Genomic DNA, 21,377 nt, shown 5'->3' on the forward strand with positions numbered 1-21,377 from the left:
GATATGAGAATTGCTACCCCAGATTTCTTTTGAGGTATGTTGGCATGAAAGATGGTTCTCCATCCCTTCACTTTCAGTCTGGATGTATCTTTAGGTTCAAAATGAGTCTCTTGTAGAGAACATATATATGGGTCCTGTCTTTTTATCCAATCTGCAATGCTGTATTTAGGCTGTTCACATTGAAAGTGATTATTGAAAGATCTCTCTTATTGTCATCATGTTGCCTGTGAAGTCCTTGTTTCTATAGATTGTCTCTGGTAATTTGCTGTTCTGTATCACTCTTGGGGTCTTTCTCCTTTTATAGAAACCTCCCCCCTCCCTTAATATTTCTTTCAGGGCCAGCTTGGTGGTCACATAGTTTTTCAGCTTCTGCTGATCTTGGAAGCTCCATGTCTTTCCCTCCATTTTGAATGACAGCCTGGCTGGATAATGTATCCTTGGCTGCATGTTCTTCTCATTTAGTACCTTGATATTGTCTTGCCAGCACTTTCTGGCTTGTCAGATCTCTTTGGACAGGTCTTATATTATTCTGATGTTCCTCCCTTTGTAGATAAGAAATCTCTTCCCCCTTGCTACTTTCAAGACAGTTTCCTTGCATCTAAGATTTGCAAATTGTACTAATGTATTTCGTGGCATTGGTCTATTCTCATTGATCTTAGGAGGGGTCCCCTCTGCCTCTTGGAAACAAATGCTTGTTTCCTTCCCCACATTAGGAAAGTTCTCAACTATAATTTGCTCAAATATATCTTCTAGATCTCTCTCTTTCTCTCTCTTTCTCTCTCTCTCTCTCTCTCTCCATCCCCTCAGGGATCCTCATAATTCTGATATTGGAACATTTCATTGAGTCACTAATCTCTTTCAGTTTGATTCCTTGGTTTTGTTTTGTTTTTGTTTTTTTTTTAAGATTTTATTTATTTATTTGACAGACAGAGATCACAAGTAGGCAGAGAGGCAGGCAGAGAGAGGAGTAAGTAGGCCCCTTGTTGAGTAGAGAGCCCGATGTGGGGCTCGATCCCAGAACCCTGGGATTATGACCTGAGCCAAAGGCAGAGGCTTTAACCCACTGAGCCACCCAGGCACCCCGGTTCCTTGGGTTTTAATTTGTTTTTCCCATGTTACCTCTGTTTTCTTTTTATCTATCATCTTATCCTCTAGCTCATTAATTCATTCTTCTGCCTCTACCCTGGCAGTCAGAGTATCCAGTTTAGACTGAGGTTTATTCATAGCATTTTTAAGTTTAGCCCTATTAGATCTCATTTCTGCCCTTAGAGATTGTATATCGTTAATATTTTTCTGAAGCCTAGATATTGCCTTGATAATTGTTACTCTGAAATCTATTTCTGACATCTTGGTTATATCCGTATCCATTAGTTCTGTGGCAGAGGCCACAGTCTCTGGTTCTTTCCTTTGTTGGGGGTTCCTCCTCTTAATCATTCTGTTGAGGGATGGTTCAGGGAATGTACAGAGTCCAAATTATTGACCACAAGCAAGATGCACTTGTTTTATAGGGACCTTTCAGTTGTCAGCCCCTTGTTCTTTCAGCCTGTCTTCTGGAGGAGGGGCCTGCCACGCTGTTACTCAGTCAACCTTGTTTGGGCGGAGTTGCCCTGCCCTGTGTGTAAGGGGGTTGGGCTCAGTGAGAACTGGTTTGGGAGGGGGTACTTTTGTTCACTCGTAGCTTTCCACATCTCTTTCAAGAGTCAGAGCAGAAGTGACCATATCCAAACCTCTGTCTCAGGACAAAGAGATCACAGTCTACTCTCCACTAAGCTCTCCAGGCTACACTGTCTCCATTTCTGTCAGTGCTGCTTTTTTTAAAAACCACAACATTCTGGGTTGTGTACCCCACAGCAGCACTTCCAGCCCTCACTTCCAGGTTTGGGCACCTTGCTGCCCTTTGTGCTTCTAAAACCACTAGCTGGCCCTGGTTCCCATGCATGCCCCTGCAGCTTCAGGTTTTAGGCTGGGAGGGTGCCCTAAAGTCCTTTCCCTGCTCCTATTGGTCTGTCAGTCTGTGCCAGGTCCCCAGCACAGGACACTTTTACCCTCCTGTGTTATTTCATCTTCCCAGTACCAGGGCTTATGGCGGCTCCCTCCCCCTTCTGTTTATCTTCCAATATCTGCCCATAGAATCATGGCTTCCTGCTTCATACCTCGAGACCAACCACTTGAGATACTATGTTTGTAGAGATCAAGGTGCATCTTCTTACATCTGAGGCTGATTTTGAGAGGGTGTTCAGAGAGTTCAGGTAGATATCCAGCTCATTTCAGGCGACTGGTTGAAGTAGGGTCCCCTACTCTTCTGCCATCTTTTACCTCTCAAATTCCTATTCTTTTTAAATGAATGCAAAGTTTTCCCTTTGTTCCTACAGTATTGGTGGGAATGCAGGTTGGTGAAGTCATTCTGGAAAACAGCATGGAGTTTCCTCAGAAAGTTGAAAATGGAGATACCCTACAACCCAGCAGTCGCACTACTGGGTATTTACCATAAAGATGTAATGATCCAAAGGGGCACATGCACCTGAATGTTTATAGCAGCAATGTCCACAATAGCCAAACTATGGATACAGCCAAGATGTCCATTGACAGATGAATGGATAAAGAAGATGTGGTGTATATATATACACAATGGAATACTATGCAGCCGTCAAAAGAAATGAAATTTCTTGCCATTTGTGATGATGTGCATGGAACTAGAGGGTATTATACTGAGCAAAATAAGTCAATCAGAGAAAGACAATTATCATATGATCTCCCTGATATTAAGAATTTGAGAGGCAGAGTTGGGGGATTGAGGAGTAGGGAAGGAAAAAAATGAAACAAGATGGGTTTAGGAAGGAGACAAACCATAAGAGACTTTTAATCTCACAAAACAAACTGAGGGTTGTGGGGGAAGGAGGTAAGGAGAGGGTGGTTGGGTTATGGACATTGGGGAGGGTATGTACTGTGGTGAGTGCTGTGAAGTGTATAAGCCTGATGATTCACAGACCTGTACCCCTGAGACTAATATTACATTATATGTTAATAAAAAAATTTTCCCTTTGTTTAGATGTCCATAGTACTTTTTGTCAGTTTCTGTCACTCGACATTTAGAGTGTTTCCATTTGTTTTGTTTTGTTTTAAATGTTAGCTTGATCATTTTTTTTAAAACAGGTATTAACACACCTCTTTAAATACATTTTAAGGTTAAGCTTACAAAAGTGAAATGGCTGAGTCAATTTGTCCACATTAAAATTTTGGTTATAGATTTATATGTAGCAGTCTTATGAAGAAGTTGTATCAATTCTCATTTTATTCATTTACAGCTGATAATCAGTTTATTAAAAAGGTTGATTTAAGCATTTGCACTGGAGACTTCAATCTCAAGTCCTAGGTCAGTACTGATGGAAATAATCTGTTTAATAATCTCGGAAGGACTGTGAAAATCAGTGAGTTGTTTGTGGATCCTCTTTTGAGAATGATCCCAAGTCTTAAAACCTTCACTGCAATTTTTTCTCAGTGATTCTGAGTCTTGGTAGGCATCTGAACTGTCCTTTCACTTTGAATTTCTTTTCCTTTGTGCCTCTGATCAAGTAAGCATATACCTTCTCCACAGATTTTGTGTTGCATTTGTTTAGAGTAATTCTTATTCAGTGAATCACAGCCTCTGGTACCACCGGTGTCTTCCCATGGTCTATCAAAGGAATGGCTATGGCACAGCTTCCTGACCAACTTGTTCCTCACCAAGAGCAGACAGCCATGAATTAGGACTGGGAGCAAGGTATCCAGAGCTCCCCTGTGGCTAAGACTACGTCTTCCTCAAAGAGTTAAATTCTCATTTTAAAGTTTGAGCATACATAGTGGTATGCTGATAAATGCTTAACAACTGTTTCTCTGGCTTAAAAACAAACTAACAGAAGAAACTGTCTTTCTTGATAGTGATTGACAAACTCCATTGTAAAAGTCCTCCAGCCAGTGTCAATATCAAACATGATGTTAGTGATGTCAGAGTTATGCAAAAATGAACAAAATCAGCTCTCACAGGTTGGGAAAGCTCTCTCTAGTATGCCACTGATTGTATTTCCTCACAGTCCCTTAACTGTGGGTGCTATCGAACATTTAAACATTTCCATATTCTATCATATTTTATAGATTAGGAGAGGCATATCTTTTTATTTTTATTATTTGCATTCATTTAATAATAAATGAATAGTTTTTGTAATAGTTGTTTTCCTGGTACCTGTGTGTTCATGTTCTATGCTTCATTTCCATAGGATTGTTCATCTCTCTATAACTGATTTGAACCTCTTTCTATAGAAAGAAAAGCATTCTTTTTTTTTTAATTGTCAATATTTTATTTGTCATTTATCTTTTAACTTTTATTATGATATTGCATTTGTGTGCTTCAGAGTTTTTAATTTTTATGAAATCAAATGTATTATGTTTTATTTTAGGATTCAGATTTGTAATAATTAGAAATGAATTAGAAAACATGGGTAAGTTAATGTATGTCTTTGGATGTCAAATTTCTTACCTGTAGGAGTTGATGGTTATATTTCTTTGTAGCTCAAATAGTATATAATCCTTTAAAACATTTTTACTTTGGTTTGTTTAACCTGGGTTATTTCTCTGAGAATCAAGTCTTAAAAAACTTCACTCAGCAAAATAATCAATCCACTATTCACTAGCAATTTACTTGAGGACAAACCTTCAGTTGTATTCTGTTCCTACTTCTTGCCAAATGTGTGGAAAATTTCCCAACCAAATGACTAGGTTCTTTCTTAAAATGAGAGCAGTCCCCATGTTGTGGTTCTAATGGGTGGGAGGTCTGTTTTAGTGGGAGATGAGTTCTTCCTCTTGGATATATTTTCTCATGTCCAGCAAGAATTTCTACTTATGAAATCTCACCACATAATCCTTCTGTGGTGTATTCTGTAACTTTTCCACTGTAACTTTCCTACATTTTTTTCATAGAACAAAAGACAAGAAGATATAAACATAAGCAACTTTCAAATTGTGATTTCTTATCAGTTGTAGATGAGTCTTTTAAGTAATATAGATTTAAGACCAGTGTCTTCTCTTTATCTTCAAATTCATGCTCCATTTTTCTACCAGAATATCAGGATCAGAGGACCTTAGATGAAAGATACTGGACTAGATTACAACACATAAATAAGATACAGCTGTGTGTGTGTGTGTGTGTGTGTGTGTGTGTGTGTGTGTAATTTAGCTGCATTGTGTTTTCAGCCCAGAAACTGGTTGTATTTAAAAATACTTCTCATAATTTGAGGATTAAAATATATTTAGTATTTAAAAATATGGTCATTAGGATCCCAGACAAGTTCATAAATTTCTATTTAACAGATTAAGTATCTAAAGAAAAAAATATTAAAAGGAATGGTAGGGAACAGAATGTGGATCCTGGGAAATGAAGGAGCAGTGGTTGGAAGAGATTTTCCCTCTGCTCTCTTCTTTTGCTATTCTGATTATTGCTGCCCAAGGTTATCGAGGGCTGCAATTAGAGAAAATGTATGAAGAGTTGTATTAACAGTGAGAAGAAATGGAGAAATATAAGTCTCATCCTTTACATATTCATTTTACCTCAAAGCTCTGAGTTGGTAACAGGCAGATGTAGTATTCCAAAATAGTTCATGTATTTCTTTTTTTTTTTCCCCCGTTCTTTCTTCCTCATGTCTCTTCTCTATTTCTCTGCTCATGTCTTAGCTCATCAGATCCACATTTTGATGAACTGGCATTATAGCGAGGTAGGAAAGAAGAATCAGACTAGTGTAAATGTGGTGGGTGTAGGGTCAGAAACTGCATCTGACAGGGAGGGGACCTGTAGTAAATAGAAGAAAGCTGGCGAGGATGCGGAGAAAGGGGAACCCTCCTACACTGTTGGTGGGGAATGCAAGCTGGTGCAGCCACTCTGGAAAACAGCATGGAGGTTCCTCAAAATGTTGAAAATAGAACTGCCCTATGACCCAGCAATTGCACTATTGGGTATTTACCCTAAGGATACAAACATAGTGATCCAAAGGGGCACATGCACCCGAATGTTTATAGCAGCAATGTCCACAATAGCCAAACTATGGAAAGAACCTAGATGTCCATCAACAGATGAATGGATCAAGAAGATGTGGTATATATACACAATGGAATACTATGCAGCCATCAAAAGAAATGAAATCTTGCCATTTGCAACAACATGGATGGAACTAGAGTGTATCATGCTTAGCGAAATAAGTCAAGCAGAGAAAGACAACTATCATATGATCTCCCTGATATGAGGAAGTGGTGATGCAACATGGGGGCTTAAGTGGGTAGGAGAAGAATAAATGAAACAAGATGGGATTGGGAGGGAGACAAACCATAAGTGACTCTTAATCTCACAAAACAAACTGAGGGTTGCTGTGGGGAGGGGGTTGGGAGAAGGGGGTGGGATTATGGACATTGGGGAGGGTATGTGCTTTGGTGAGTGCTGTGAAGTGTGTAAACCTGGTGATTCACAGACCTGTACCCCCTAGGGATAAAATATATGTTTATAAAAAAATAAAGAAATTAATTAAAAAAAAAAAAGAAGAAAGCTGAGAGATAAATGGAGATTCTGCCAAAACAGAAGGGAGACAAAAGAAAAAGCTCTTTCTCTGTAGTACATGAAAGCAAGGCTTTTTTTTTTTTTTTTTTAGCCTTGTATTTTTACAATGGTTTCAGATTTATAGTAAAACTGAAAGGAAGGTACAGAGGTTTTCCATATGCCTCCTGCCCCTGCATGTGAATATTTTTCCTAATTATCAACAATTCTTGTTAGAGAGGTACATTTATAACGAATGACGAACCAACAATGACCCATCATAATCACTTGAAGTGCAGATTTACCTTAGGGTTCTGTCCTGGGATTTTACATTCTATAGGTCCAGATGAATGTATAATGACATGTATCTGTCATTTGTAGTACATACAGAGTATTTCACTGCCCTGAAAAATCCTGTATGCTCCACCTATTCATCCTTCCCACTCCAATCTCTGGAAGCCACTGATCTTGTTACTGTTCACATAGTTTTGCTTTTCTAAGAATGCCATATAGTTGGAATCATACAGTAGGTAGCCTTTTTAGTAGGTTGGCTTTTTCACTTAGTTATGTACATCTAAGTTTCCTCCATGTCTTTGCATGGCTTTATAGTTCATTTCCTTTTAGTGCTAAATAAAATTTCACTTTCTAATGTACCATAGTTTATTTATCCATTGCCTATTGAAAGACATCTTTGTTGCTTCCAAGTTTTGGCAGTTATGAATAAAGATGCTTCAACTGTTGGCATGCAGGCTTTTTTGTGGACATGTTTCTAACTCCTTTGGGTTAGGAGTTATTCCAAGGAGTATAGTGCTGGATCATTTGGGAAGAACATGTTTAGTTTTAGAAGAAACCATCAAACCTTCTAAGTGTCTGTACCATTTTGCATTCCCAGCAACAATGAATGAGAGTTGTTCCACATCCTTGTCAGCTTTTGGTGTTGTCAGTTTTCTGGATTTTGGCCATTCTAATAGCTCTGTAGCCAAAGACTTCAACATGTTCTAAAAATATGACTAACACTTCTAAATAACATTGATTAAGCATAATAGTATTGATTATTTATTTATTTATTTATTTTAGAGAGAGAACACTTATGCATGCACATGCAATGGAAGGGAATGGAGGGGGCAGAGGAAAGAAGGAGAGAAAATCTCAAGCAGATTCCTCACTGAGCAAGGAGCTGACAACAGGGCTGGATCTCATGACCCTGATATCATGACTGAGCTGAAACAAAAAGTCAGACATCTGGGGCACCTGGGTGGCTCAGTGGGTTAAAGCCTCTGCCTTCAGCTCAGGTCAGGGTCTCAGGATCCTGGGACCGAGCCCCGCATTGGCTCTCTGCTCAGCAGGGAGCCTGCTTCCTCCTCTCTCTCTGCTTGCCTCTCTGACTGCTTGTGATTTCTCTGTCTCTGTCAAGTAAATAAATAAAATTAAAAAAAAAAAAAGTCAGACATCTAACCCACTGAGCTCTCCAGGTTCCCCAGCAGCTGTAATAGCATTGATAAAACAAATGTGTACTTCTAATTTAACCCCCCGCCCTTTTTTTTTTGTCCTTAGTGGTAATATGTTACTGAATGGAGTAAAATTATAAAACTTAAAATATTAAAAGTTTAAACTGAAATTATATAGTTTCTTATCAAATTCAGGAATCTCCTTTAAAAAACTTCTTATAAGTCAATTATGTAGATACTGTTTGCCTAATTTTATCCATGAGATACCTTCTCTGTAGGGGTCATTTGCTCAGTAGCAACAAGGGAGCCAGTAAAGCAAGTGTTTGAGCTATGGCCTCTAGATAAATTATTTTGTTCCTACTAACAGGATCTTAGGCAAGACATTGGAGAAACTTCCTATTTCAGACTCCTTACCCCAAAAATGGACGAAAATAGAGTATTTTAAGTATTGAACCAGAAAATGTATATTAAGTGATTAGGATATGCTGATACCTACCTAAATCTTGGTAGATTTTCATGATTATTAACTATATATATTAAAATGGACATTTATTGAACTAAAATGTTTTCCACTTGAAGTCCAACTAATTCCTCTTAAGATTATCTAGTTTTGCTAATGAAGGACAGAAAGGAGACCTATGTAGTAGCTCATGATTATATCACTACCTCTTTTATTCCTTTTACAAATATAAATTATAAATTTTTACCTTCAAGGTTCATTCCCAATCAGCTACATCCTTGATTTATATGCATATATTATCAAAGTAGAAGATGCTTCCGACCTGCTTCCCAGTACTGGAATATCTTGGGGGCCATTGGGTAAGTGTAATGAATACAGAGCACAGTGCAATAGATATGCCCAAAGTTAACCCACAGGTGCAAAATCAAGTCTCTCCCAGTCCTTGCCTCCTTGTTCATTGTCTTCCCATCATTATAACAACTTCCTCTTAAAAAAAAAAAGAGGGGGAACTTAGTAGTTCTATGTAATCTAAGAAAAATTATGAAGAATAAAATATTCATGCTTTTCAAGATAAGGCAATCTTATTTTCTTGATTTTTAGTTTCCTTACATTGCTCATAGTTTTTCATATCATTATCTGCAATATTAGTTCATACCAGTTGATCAGACAACACTTAAAATATCACCACTGGCTCAGCACTGCACCGTTAGTTAGTTAGTTAGTTAGTTAGTTCATTCCAGTTGATCAGACAGCATTTAAAATATCACCACTGGCTCAGCACTGCACTGTTAGTACCAGGGGCAATGTTGGGAGGTAGAGATAGCTTTACAAACAGAAATAAACATCAATACATAAAATATATGGTGATTCAGATAGTTGTCAATCATAAATAGCAAATATGGAGAAGAAGAATAGCTCTAATGCTAACTGTACCAAGTATCTATGGGTGTCTTCACTGTGGTAAGAAGAACCCAGAAGAGAGTGAGGCACTTGCAAGTGCCTTTATTCTCTTCTAGTAGGAGTACCAGCTTCTCTTTGTCACTAACCTAATTTGTGACTACATTTAGCAAGAATATAATCATGTCTCTTCTGAATATCATTATGACCATTTTCTCATTGGCCACATCTTACTAACTGTATCTCTTAGCTTCCCTTAGAAATTCTTCAGGTAAACAGAGGAAATGTATAGAAAAATCCTGTAAGTGTATTCATTTGTCATTAGCTTACTAAATTTTACTTTAAAATTACAAATTAGAACCAAAAATGACAGCTTTCAGTTTTAAAAATGAGTAGATTTCAAACAGTGCCTAGTAAAATTTAAGACTGCTAACAGTGAACAACTGGTGTTTTTAGGTGATGGTTTGTAAGAATCTGACATTATATATAATTGAAAGCTTTAACATGTTTTTTTAGGAATTATCAGAGCCACACATTTTTTGGACTTTTTAACTATATGTGTTGTATTTTGTATTATATACATTGTATTTTATACTATGTAGGCTGTTCTTTTTAAAAAATTTTTTAGTTGACTTGCTTGTAGGACAGGTTAGTGTTCACAGAAAAGAATGCAGGGATAGTACAGAGATTTCCCATCTACCCCCTCTTCGACACATATTCTCTTATCAATATCCCCTACCAGTGGATGCATGTGTTACATCTGATACACCTATACTGACACATTATAGTCACCCCAGATCCATAGTTTACATTACAGTTCACTCTCAGTGTTGTATATTCTATGAGTTTGAACAAAAGTATAATATGTATCTATAGCTATGGTATCATACAGAGTATTTCCGTTCCCTTAAAAATTGCCTATTTATCTGCTTATTTATCCTTTCCACCAATGAGCCCCTGGCAACCACTGATCTTTTAACTGTATCTGTAGTTTTGCATTTTTCACAATGTCATATTGTTGGAATCATACAGTAGGTAGACTTTCAGAACTTGTTTCTTTATGTAGGAATATTTAAGTTTCCTCTATTTTTTTCTTAGCTGATAGCTCATTTCTTAGTGCTGAATACTATTTCATTGCCTGAATGTACCACAGTTTATTAATCCACTCATCTACTAAAGAATATCTTGGTTCTTCCAAGTGTGGGCAATCATGAATAAAGATGCTTAAAACATTCGTTTTTAGGTTTTTGTGTAAACATTGGTTTTCAGCTGCTTTGGGTAAATAGGAAAGTGATTGTTGGGTTATATGGTAAGAGTATGTTTTGTTTTGTGAGAAACCTGCCAAAGGTCTTCCAAAATGTACCATTTTGCTTTCCACCAACAATGAATGAATTTGTATTGTTCTACATCCTTGCCGGCATTTGTTATTGTCAGTGTTGTAGATTTGGCTGTTTGATAGATGTATAGTGGTAAGGATGTATTTTTAATTATTTATTTTTATTGTGGTAGAATGTACACAATATTACACTTACTATTTAACTATTTTAAGTGTACAGTGCATTCACATTCTTGTCTATCCATCACTACTATCCATCTCCAGAACTTCTCCATCATTCCAAACTGAAACTATGTATCCACCAAAACAATAATCTCTAATCCTCTCTTCCGAACCCCTGGCAGTGAGTCTTGAAGATATTATGCTAAGTGAAATAACAAATGCAAAAGACAAATACTGTGTGATTCCATTTGTATGAGATATCTGAAAGAGTTAAATTTACATAGGCTGTTCTTATCCCCTTTTTTCATTGTAATGGAATTTAAGGGCTAAACTTATATCATTACTTTTTTAAAGGAGACACCTTCATTCTATCCTTTGAATTGCTTCTTCTAGAAGTTGCTGTGCTTTGTGATGATGATGGCCCAAGCCTTTCTTTGGTTGCCTTAAAGATAGACATAAAGAATCCATTCATTTTAAGTGCTTTATTGTTTTATCCCCCCTGTGGAAAACTAATGGGATGTCCTAATAACAACAGTAAAAAGTATAAACATCACAAATAACAAGGTCCAAATAATTAGACAGTGCTTCCACGTAAAAATCCTCAATTAATTAAGAGCAAGTCTGTATATAATTTCCTATTTTCTTCTTTAATTGAGGGTTTTGAATTTGAGTTCTGGGGCTGCCATAAAAGTGTTCCCTCAGATCTCTGACATCAAAGAGCGTAACTGACTGAAGCCCAGGCTGTTGGGCTTCATCCGTCTCTATCTTTGATCTGAGACACTCTCCTCATGCTAATGACTAAACATACCGTGGACACAGTAAGCCAGCTCATAGAGGTACAGGACTCTTCTAATGGACAGTGTTGCCTTGAAGACTCCCCAATAGCCTTACAGAACGTGCTATACCTGTATTATAGTCTAAGACTCCCCCCACAAATTTCTTCCCTTCCCTCTCTTTCACCAGGGTCAGTGCTACTTGCAGTGGGGATAGCTGTCCCAGCACCACCCCACCCCTTGCCCTTTTAATTCACTCCTGCAGGTATCTTCCCTAATAAATCTTTTTTGAGTCTTTTCTTTTTTTTTTTTTTCCATGTTGAAATCTGCTTCTCAGAAGACCTGAACTTACATAAGCCCTCATGAGAATTTATCTCATTCCCTCACACACACATTTAGATAAAACAAATGTGTGGAAAGAATAAAAATGAAAAAAAAAAAGTTAATAAGATATTTCAGTGGAAATGAATAATATTTAACCTGAAATATTCTAGGAAATAGAGATACTGGTTATAAATTCATATTAATATTCTAGTGAATGCCTGTGTTTGTTGGAGATCATGTATATATTGGCAAGTTGTATTTTGAAAAGGTTTATTAACAAGTATTTGATAATTTCATAGCTATCTTTATAAAACATGAAGGCACATTAAACAACTTGTCCTTGTCTTTGGGAAATGTGCACAATGTTCGTAAATTGAAAAGGAAAACATTAAAAGTGTCCCTAAAAATTGCAGCTTCTGCCATTCTATCTTTGTTCTGTCACTCCTGCTACCTTAACTAATCCACACTATTTTTCCAAATAAACTTTGGTTTCTTATCTGAGCCATGAACTGTGTGGAAACTGGAAGAGAAGAAAAAATTGACAAACCAGAGTAAAGTGATATCTTATCAGGAAGGTTTAAAACCACTCTACCTTCTGTTTCAATTACCAGTGACAAGCTAGGCATAAAACATGTCATAGGAAATGTCACTTGCTGGATTAATTTGTCTCACCTCTGTTGAAAAACAACAGTCCATATCGGGATTCTGATATTTGTTGCTTAGACAAAATGCAAATCACGTTGTCCTAGTCCAAGCATATTCATAATCCCCAAATAAAAATGTTAATGGGCAAGAAGTTATGGCAATTTTCATGAAGTTAAAAAAAAAAAAGGAGCAATTTTTGTAATGATCCAGTCACTTATTATTGTGTTAAATAAAGCACAGTATTATTCTAGAATAGAATTAAATTTGGGCTCCTAAAAAAGTATTGGAATTGCCCTCAGGTTATGGAAAATATGGCAATGATAGATTAGAAAGTAGTTTCAAGCAAAAGAACTAAAATGAAGAAATGAAAAAGTCTAGAATTTGAGACATGTATCTGGAGAATCAAATAAATTTGGTTGGACTGGAGTGAAACTTCATAAAGAGTGTTTTTTGGAAATAATATTGAAAAAAATACAGCTAAGTATGGCTCAAGGGAGATATTGAATGTCACAATAAAGAGTGTATTTCTTATTGCTTAGACCAATGTTTCCCAATCAGAAGGAGATAGAGACTGATGATGTCCAAAAACAGGGCAGTCTCATGTTTCTAAGAAGTCAAGAGGAAAAAAGACAGACATTGCACTCCCTGAATAACAGTGCCATTTATTATTTAACCATACCAACAATTGTTGTAAGTAATTTGCTTTCTTTCAATGCATTTATTATCATATTAACTATATGAGTTAAATACTCTCATACATATTTTGCTTGTGAAGAACAACAGCTAAGTGGGATTAAGTAACATTTTTAGTCACTTGTTAAGTAGCAGGGTTTGAATTCAAAGACAGATCTGTAGGACCATGAAGACCATTTCTTAACCACTGCAGTGTTCCACAGAATCTGTGACTTTTCACATAATCTAAGTCAATTAAGGAGTTAAGAAGTAGATAAATAGTAAAAAAATAAAGCAACTAGAAAAGAACCTCTTTTGAGAGGCTTTGGGGTTAATAAGGAAAAGCATGAAAGATTGAGAGAGTTTAATTTTGTTATTGTTTGCAGTCTGGTGTATGTCTCTTAAGTCTGTCCAGCCTTGATATTTTTGCACATTTTGTCCATTTGGGTGTAATCCCTAACCCCTTGCCAATGTGCCTTCTTCACTCTTCTGTTTTTCTTTTTTTTTTTTTTTGTCAGTGCTAAGACTGTTCATTTCAAATAGCACTGAAACTTAATACGAGTCATTACCTTCCCCTTGACTCTTTTACGTTATTTTAGTTAACACTTAATAACAGCTTTGTACCTTAAGCAGGCCATGCTTATCTTTTACCAGAAATGGAGGAATGGGGTTTTATACTTTGATTATTCTACAATTTCAGGTAATGCAATTTGGGGCAAGATGCATTGTTTTTCTTCCTTTAAAATGGTATCTCAGTGAAATAGGAATGGGTTTTTTTTGGTACACGTTGCTATTGACTAAAAACCCAAGATCTAACGTAAAATGCAGATTTTCAAAACTAAGAAGCAATAAAACTAAAAGAAAACATCTTCTGAAGCAGACGTATGAAAAGGAGGCAGTACTTGAGGAACGCACTGGGGCTAAAAATCATGGGCACTAAAATCGGTAATCTGTCATGGTTTCCTATTAGCAGTAAGTACTTACCTCAAGCCAGATATTACAGGCATAAAGTAGGTAAATTGGCATCATTGCATTGATGTAGTTGGGGGTTGCCTAGCTCATCTAGTTCTCCTAGAGCCCAGCAAAGAGAACCTCCAATAACCAGAAAAGGGAGACTCCTCTTCAGGAAGGACTGAGGTGTTAACTGCTTTCGTCTCTGCCCCTGTTCTCCGCCAAAGAATCTGGAACATAAAACAATGAAGCAAGTTTTGGAAAATGATTGGATTTTTTCAATAGAGAAGAGATGCAATAATTAAGGAAATGTGATTTTAAAAAAATAGATATTGTTTAACACATGAAAATTGTTTTTACTGAACAATCCAGTGTCATTGCTCCTGATAGGAGATTCTTTTCCAAGTGATGATGGAGACACCTCATGGTTGTCGGTGTCTTTGCCACCTTCATTATGTGATAAGAGAGAGCTGCCTGCCGTCTGTGACTTTGCCACCTTTAATACTTGGCTTACGAGGTTGTCATGCTCCTCAGCATGAAGCTGCAAAAAGGAAAAGCGTGGGTAAAGATGTATGAAAGATTTTTGTGGGTATGGTCTAGAAGAGGTGTTTTTTTACTCTTCCAGTCTTTTGGCTAACTGCCACACATAAGTGCAAAGGCTGCTTAAATGTAGCCAAAATAAAGGGAAGGGATTTGGCCACAAAGGGGAGGAAAAAACCAAAAACCAAAAAACAACAACAACAACAACAAAAAACCCCACAAGACAATATTTTAAGGTTGTCAGCAATATTTTCTAATCTTTTTTTTTTTTAGCAAAAACTGTTTTTTAAATTAATAAAAAAACATTAATGAGCATTTTCCTTCTGGAAAAGGAAAACCAAATCACAAACTGTTATGGAGTAATTCAAGGCACACTGTTCTGCACAATAGCTTGAAATTTTATCTTTATTGTAGATTATTTGTGTTTCTTTGGTTTATTAGGATTTTGACTGGAGGTGGGCAAGAGCAGGAGAGTAGAAAATAATATTTCCCTCCATCATCACAGCAATCTAGAGAAGATGAAGGCAGAAGTCAGGTTCGAAACATCACCATTGAGGGAGATAAACTGGTCCTTGCCATCTGACAGCAGGAGAATGGACAATAAGGCAAGAGAGAGCCAGAAAGACTCACCCTGTAAAGTCTTATCCTTTGTGGTATCCAGGAGAATTTATGGCCCCTGTCTGGTGCTAACATTTTCTTTTCTGAGGTGTAATTTCTTCCTGCTATCTCCAAGCTTTCACTGAAGTTTGGTTAGAGTTACAGCTTGGACTAAGCGGAGTTTTGTAGAATTAAGGGAGAAATCTGCTCCTGTGTTTGGAGTGAAGAATTATGGGCAGACTGATGACAAGCTAAAGGAGCAAGTAACCTGGTGATTTTAGGGCCTAGAGAACAAAGCAGAGCCCTTTTGCTGGTGGCTAGACACTAGAACCCAAGAAGAAACCCAGCTTTCTCTAGCCACACAGCACAGACATTCTTAAAAATATCTTCTTTGTTTATGAAAACAGGCTTATTCTTTGGTGGTGGAATAACTAGGGTATATGAGAGTTAATATGTCATAGAATGTAAAATGTGATTGCAGCACTGTAATCAGAATTAATTTTTCCTGCAGGAACAGACAACACACTTCACAGCTCTGATTCTATTGATTCAAAGTAACAATGCCTAATTCATACTTTTTTTCCCTGGTAATATAAGATACATGAGTCTTCTCTGGAAACTCTGAAGTACTATACAAGTATGAGGGATAAGCATTCATGCTGAAAATCACAAATATTCCTACATATTAATATTTTTGTCTAATAAAAAGGTCAGTTTTCTTTTTTATATTTTCTCTGCATTCACTTAGATGGTTTCTCTATTTCTGCATCATGGAAATCAATAATAACATTTCCATATTGAATGAAAAGACACATGGCCTGGAAATATTTTCTTTTTTTATCAATTGGCTTAAATAAGAAAGAGTTTGCTTATCGCTGCTATAGGGGAAAGAGTTATCTCCACTAAATCGCCAGGCTAAATAGTGGAGATGTTAATCAGAATTGTACCCAGGCCGTTTTAAAGGTTAAAGTTTGCTCAAAGCCATGAAAATAATTTAAATTAAAAAATGGAACTTGCTCTTGCCATGTTGCTCTGTATACTTTGAAGACGAAAGCACAAAAATGTTCATTTAAAAACATTATTGAGTTATCGAAATGCAATGCAAAAATATGATATTTAGGTAGAAAAGGTCAGATTAAAAAACACAAGAGTCTCAAAAACTTGAAATGTCAAGATTCTGGGGAAAACTACAAAATAATTTTTAAGCTTACTATTTGATTCAGTGAAGTTATTTCTTGTGAAGTGAAAGGGAAATGCAGTGTAGCACAGTGATATGGCCCTTCATAAAAGGTATGAGTGATAATTTCTCTCTAGGGAGTAATATTTGCAGGCCTGGGAGTTGGAAGCCATGTTTAAAGGTATTACTTTTAATAATAAATGTTACTGCTTTGGTAATAGTGGATTTTCTCCCTAGTAATATGCCATCTGTGGAATTTTAAATGCTAGGAGAACTATGAAAGTGTATGTAAATACACCTGTAACTTCTTAATATCTTTCTTTCTTCTTTTAAATCTTAAGTGAATTGTAGAAGGGATCATAAGTTCAGCAACATAAAAATGGAACAGAATAAGAGAAGTCCAAAAAAATAACTTTGCAAATGTCAAACATTCATCTCAGTTGTAGATAACTTTATTAGCAAATTAAGCCATTTATTCTTGCTGGTACTAATGGATAGACTTGATTTCTAAAACTTTATATTCTTCAGAAATTGTGAGGTTCTCTGTTCAGCTTTTGAATGATGCCTTGGCCCTTTTGCAACTTATAGTCTACTTCTATGCAGATTATAGGGTACCCAGGATTCAATATTTTGATTTTTTTTTTTAAAGATTTTATTTATTTATTTGACAGAGAGAAATCCCAAGTAGATGGAGAGGCAGGCAGAGAGAGAGAGGGAAGCAGGCTCCCCACTGAGCAGAGAGCCCGATGCGGGACTTGATCCCAGGACCCTGAGATCATGACCTGAGCCGAAGGCAGCGGCCCAACCCACTGAGCCACCCAGGCGCCCCTCAATATTTTGATTTAATTAGGGATTCTGGATAGCATTAAAATTCAATAAAAAAGGAGACAGCAAATGAAAACAAAATTGTGACAAGAGGTTTTTTGGCTCTTTTATTGGAAGGGGGTCCTTTCCCCCCTAAGATTTCCAGGAAGGGATAAAATTATTTGTGGGAAAGGAACATAGTTTGCACCAGGTGAGGGCTTTATTCCTTCTTACTTCCCTGGTATGATTTATAGAACACCAGACCAACCAAAAATACTGCCAGAAACTTTACAAAACTTCTTTATTTATGTTAAAACAAGGAAAAGCTTTAATATGCATTTGTCAAAAATTGGTATCTCAGGTTTAGTGCATAATCTGTATCATTTCCCAAAGAGTGACACAGATACTGTAGAGAAGCTGAAGAAACACTTGATGGCCTAAAGGAAAATTGAGGAGAGAAAAATTAAATAGAAAGAAAATTCTACCTAAAAGAAATAAAGTTGTTTTTGGTTTAGGTTTGGTTTGGTTTGTTTTTTTTTTTTTTTTTTTTTTTTTTTTTCTGCTTCACAGTTTCTTCTAGAGCCATCTATAGCCAAAGTTGCCTTAAACTAACAACTGATGTTTCTGGGCTTAGGAAATTTACTTTCTTTCCCTTTTACTTTAAGGAATACTAAGCAAATAAAAATCCAAAAATATTTGTTCAAGTGGAAGAATGATAGTACTGCAGACAGAGTTTGAATATGAAATGCAATCGTCTTCTCCCCTCTTGAGAATATCACCATGTTTAAAATAGTGTGACTCTGGTGTTGTAGGGAGAGAAGTCTCATATTGGGCAACCTTTGGTTTAGAAATAGGGATTCAGTATGCTGGATTTTCCCTTCCTTCCAAGAAAGTAAAAAAAATGTTTTCCTTTGCAGGAGTATTTTGTCACCACTTGAAACTGTCCCTTCCCATCTTGTTCACCAGCACCACCATTCTCATTCTCCTGATAAATGCTCTTCTTGATTTTTAAAATCCTTATATTTCACTCCCTTCCTTTCAAAAGCTTTCCTTGGCTTTCCCTTCTGCAGCCTGGTTAGCAGGTCCTTCCTGAGTCTTCTCAGGTTTCCCAGTGGACTGTGAACTACATAAGGGTAACTATTATGTTTTTAAATTATGTATACTCAACACCAGAAATTGTGGCCAACATGCTAAATGTAGGAGCAAGATCAGATATATAAATAAAGGAATCAATGAATATGCTTTTGACTTTTCCCCCCTCACAGATTCCTTTTATTCTTCAAGACCTAGTTTTAATTTCCTTCATAGGCAATTTCCTCCTATGACACTTTACACAGCTCTACCTTTAGTTGTTCTATCCCATAATGGTGTGAATTGACTGAATTCCCACTGAATTAGACTTCCTCATGCCCCACACCCAGTCCCAGGTGTCTAGTAGTAGCACATAGTTGGAGTTCCACATGTGCTTAAAAGAATGAGCATGGGTAGCACAAATGAAAATTGTGCACCCAAAAGTTCTTTTTCAATTGATGCCTTATATACAATTTACTTAGAAATAAGAATTCACAACTAATGAGCTTAGGAGAATGTTGTAGATGAGAAGAAGCTTTGCTTGGGGTTTTAAAATCTGGTGTGATGGTGCTTACCTAATTCTGTTTGTAATGCTCTAAATTTTGTGTTGTATCTTCTGAAATTATGGAATTAGGTATACACCAAATTGGAATCATACACATTTTTGGTGGAAAAAAAAATGCATCATCCTATGGTGATCCCTATAAGTCAAAGTCCAGTCAGGAAAACAGAAACCACAAGAAATGGTTTAAACAGAGGGAATATAAAACCCAGAATTAACCTCCATGGGAGAGTTGAGGGGCCAACAAGAGGTGTTGAGACAGCCTAGGAATTAGCAACAGAAGGAAGCCTCTATCATACTTAAACTGTGGGGAAGAAGGCAGGAGAGGTAGGTACTGAGTTCAGGAGCCAGGGTGTATCTGCCCAGCCTAAACTTCAACTACAGGGTAAAGAGGGCCATTGGGGGACACACAGAAAGAGGGGTTTCAACACTCTGACTTCCCTTCCTGTCCACCTCTTTCCTTCCTGCCAATGCCACCATTTGATCAGGTGACACAGAGCCTGATATAGACCAAAACCCTGTATCAATGGGCACAGCCAAGGAGAGTGAGGAGTGGGTCCAAGCGAAAACAGGCCAGATTCAAGTGCATCCTCCTTATTTCTAGAGAAAAATGTAAAGCGTATATTATCAGTATTAAATCTCTCCTTTGGTAAGTTTTTTTTTTCTTTTTTTTTTGGCATAACTTTTTCTATCATTTTACTTTTAATTTTTTTATTCTGTTTTAATATAGATTTTGCTAAACTATACATCACTGGAATTGTATATATTATTCTTCCAAAATTTTTTTGTAAATAGGACATTTTTATTTTTTACAATATTTGAATGTATTTATATCATTACTTTTATGTACTTCCTGTATACTATGCATTTCTGTGCATTTGTTTTCTCTGTTTCTGCCTTCTTTTACATTGAATAATTTTAACATGCTATAGTTTTCCTCAACTACATTGGTAGTTATATATTCTATTCATTTATTGATTTTTATTTTATTTTTAAGAATTCTTTTTTTAGAATTATGTTTTAGTTTGTAAATGTACATTGCAATATTGGTTTCTGGAGTAGAATTCAGTGATTTATCAAGTACATATAACACACAGTGCTCATCACGAATATGATCTTTAATACCCATTCCCCATCTAGCCCATCCCCAACCCCCCTCTCTCCATCTACCATCAGTTTCTTCTCTATCATTTAGAGTCTCTTTATGGTTTGTTTCCCTCTCTTCTTTTTCTCTTTTCCCTTTTCCTTTATGTTCATCTGTTTTAAAAGTTCAGAATGTAAATGTTAATTTACCGTTTAAACTTTGCCCCTTTTATAATGTTCAAAATCTAAAGTCATTTGTCCTTTAAGCCTCACCCCTGATATACAAGGAACTTAATTTCAGTTGCAATCCCTTTTGATTTATATACTAGTTATTACAGATGTGAGTTTTACATTATATTTAATCCTATATGGTATTATTACTTTTGTTTAGTCAATATTTGTTTAGATGTGCCTACATATTCCCCAATGCCTTTCTGCTCTTCATTGCTTTAGAAGTCTCAGACCAAGTTTCATTTTTTCTGAACATTCTATACAGTTTTTTATTCTTTTAATGAAATCTGTTGATGGCATGCCTGGATAGTTAAAAGTCTACATTTAATTCATATTTCTACACTTACTCATAAAAATGTTCTTTTCCTCAGGCACCTCCCCCCCTCCCGCCCTGCTCACTCCCTACAATCATTTATAGTGGAGCAGAAACTAAAATGATTACTGTCATATCTTGCAAAATGCATCTCATAAATCATCTTTTTTTTTTCAACTTAGTGCTTTCTATTGATGATTGGTTTGTATTAGGCTTTATTTTCCCCCCATATGGGAGGTAAATAGGACCATTAAGAAAAAAGAATTTAGTAGCCCTTATAATTTCAAATCACCAGGGAGGAAAAAAACGTGGTCCATCTCTATCATTATTTGAGCCTTAGCTGGTGTGAAATCACAGAATAGAGCATTTCACTTAAACACAGGATCTGCTGGGATTTTTACATGACAACCCCCAGGACAGAATTGGAAGTCCACTTGAGTGAGCAGTTAAATACACTTAATCTTTCTAGGTAATTATAGTTGTTGCTATGACTGTGTCTGAGAATAGGTTATAAGGGATAATTTGGGTATTCTGTGTATTGTCATTTTATATACTTGTAATGTAGTCTACCACTAACTGAATTATGCTTCACAGTTGTGCCTTTTATCTCTCCAGAGAACACATAACAACAAAGTCTGGAGAGGCAAGGCTACAAGATGATTTCAAGTATTAGAGCTCCTCTAATCTGGCAGATTTTACTTGGGAGATGGTGTCCGTCTAATAAAAACAGTAAAAGAAAATGTACCCATTATCCTTTATTCTCCATCACCCATCACCT

At 36.5% G+C, this 21,377-nt stretch overlaps 1 pseudogene; it reads right to left on the reverse strand.

Annotated features, from left to right (window-relative positions):
- Positions 1-3,334: 3,334 nt before the first annotated feature.
- LOC116587197 overlaps positions 3,335-21,377 on the reverse strand; it is a 110,552-nt pseudogene continuing 92,509 nt past the window's right edge.

This window comes from Mustela erminea, chromosome 3, assembly GCF_009829155.1.
Source record: "Mustela erminea isolate mMusErm1 chromosome 3, mMusErm1.Pri, whole genome shotgun sequence".
NCBI classification, from domain to species: domain Eukaryota; kingdom Metazoa; phylum Chordata; class Mammalia; order Carnivora; family Mustelidae; genus Mustela; species Mustela erminea.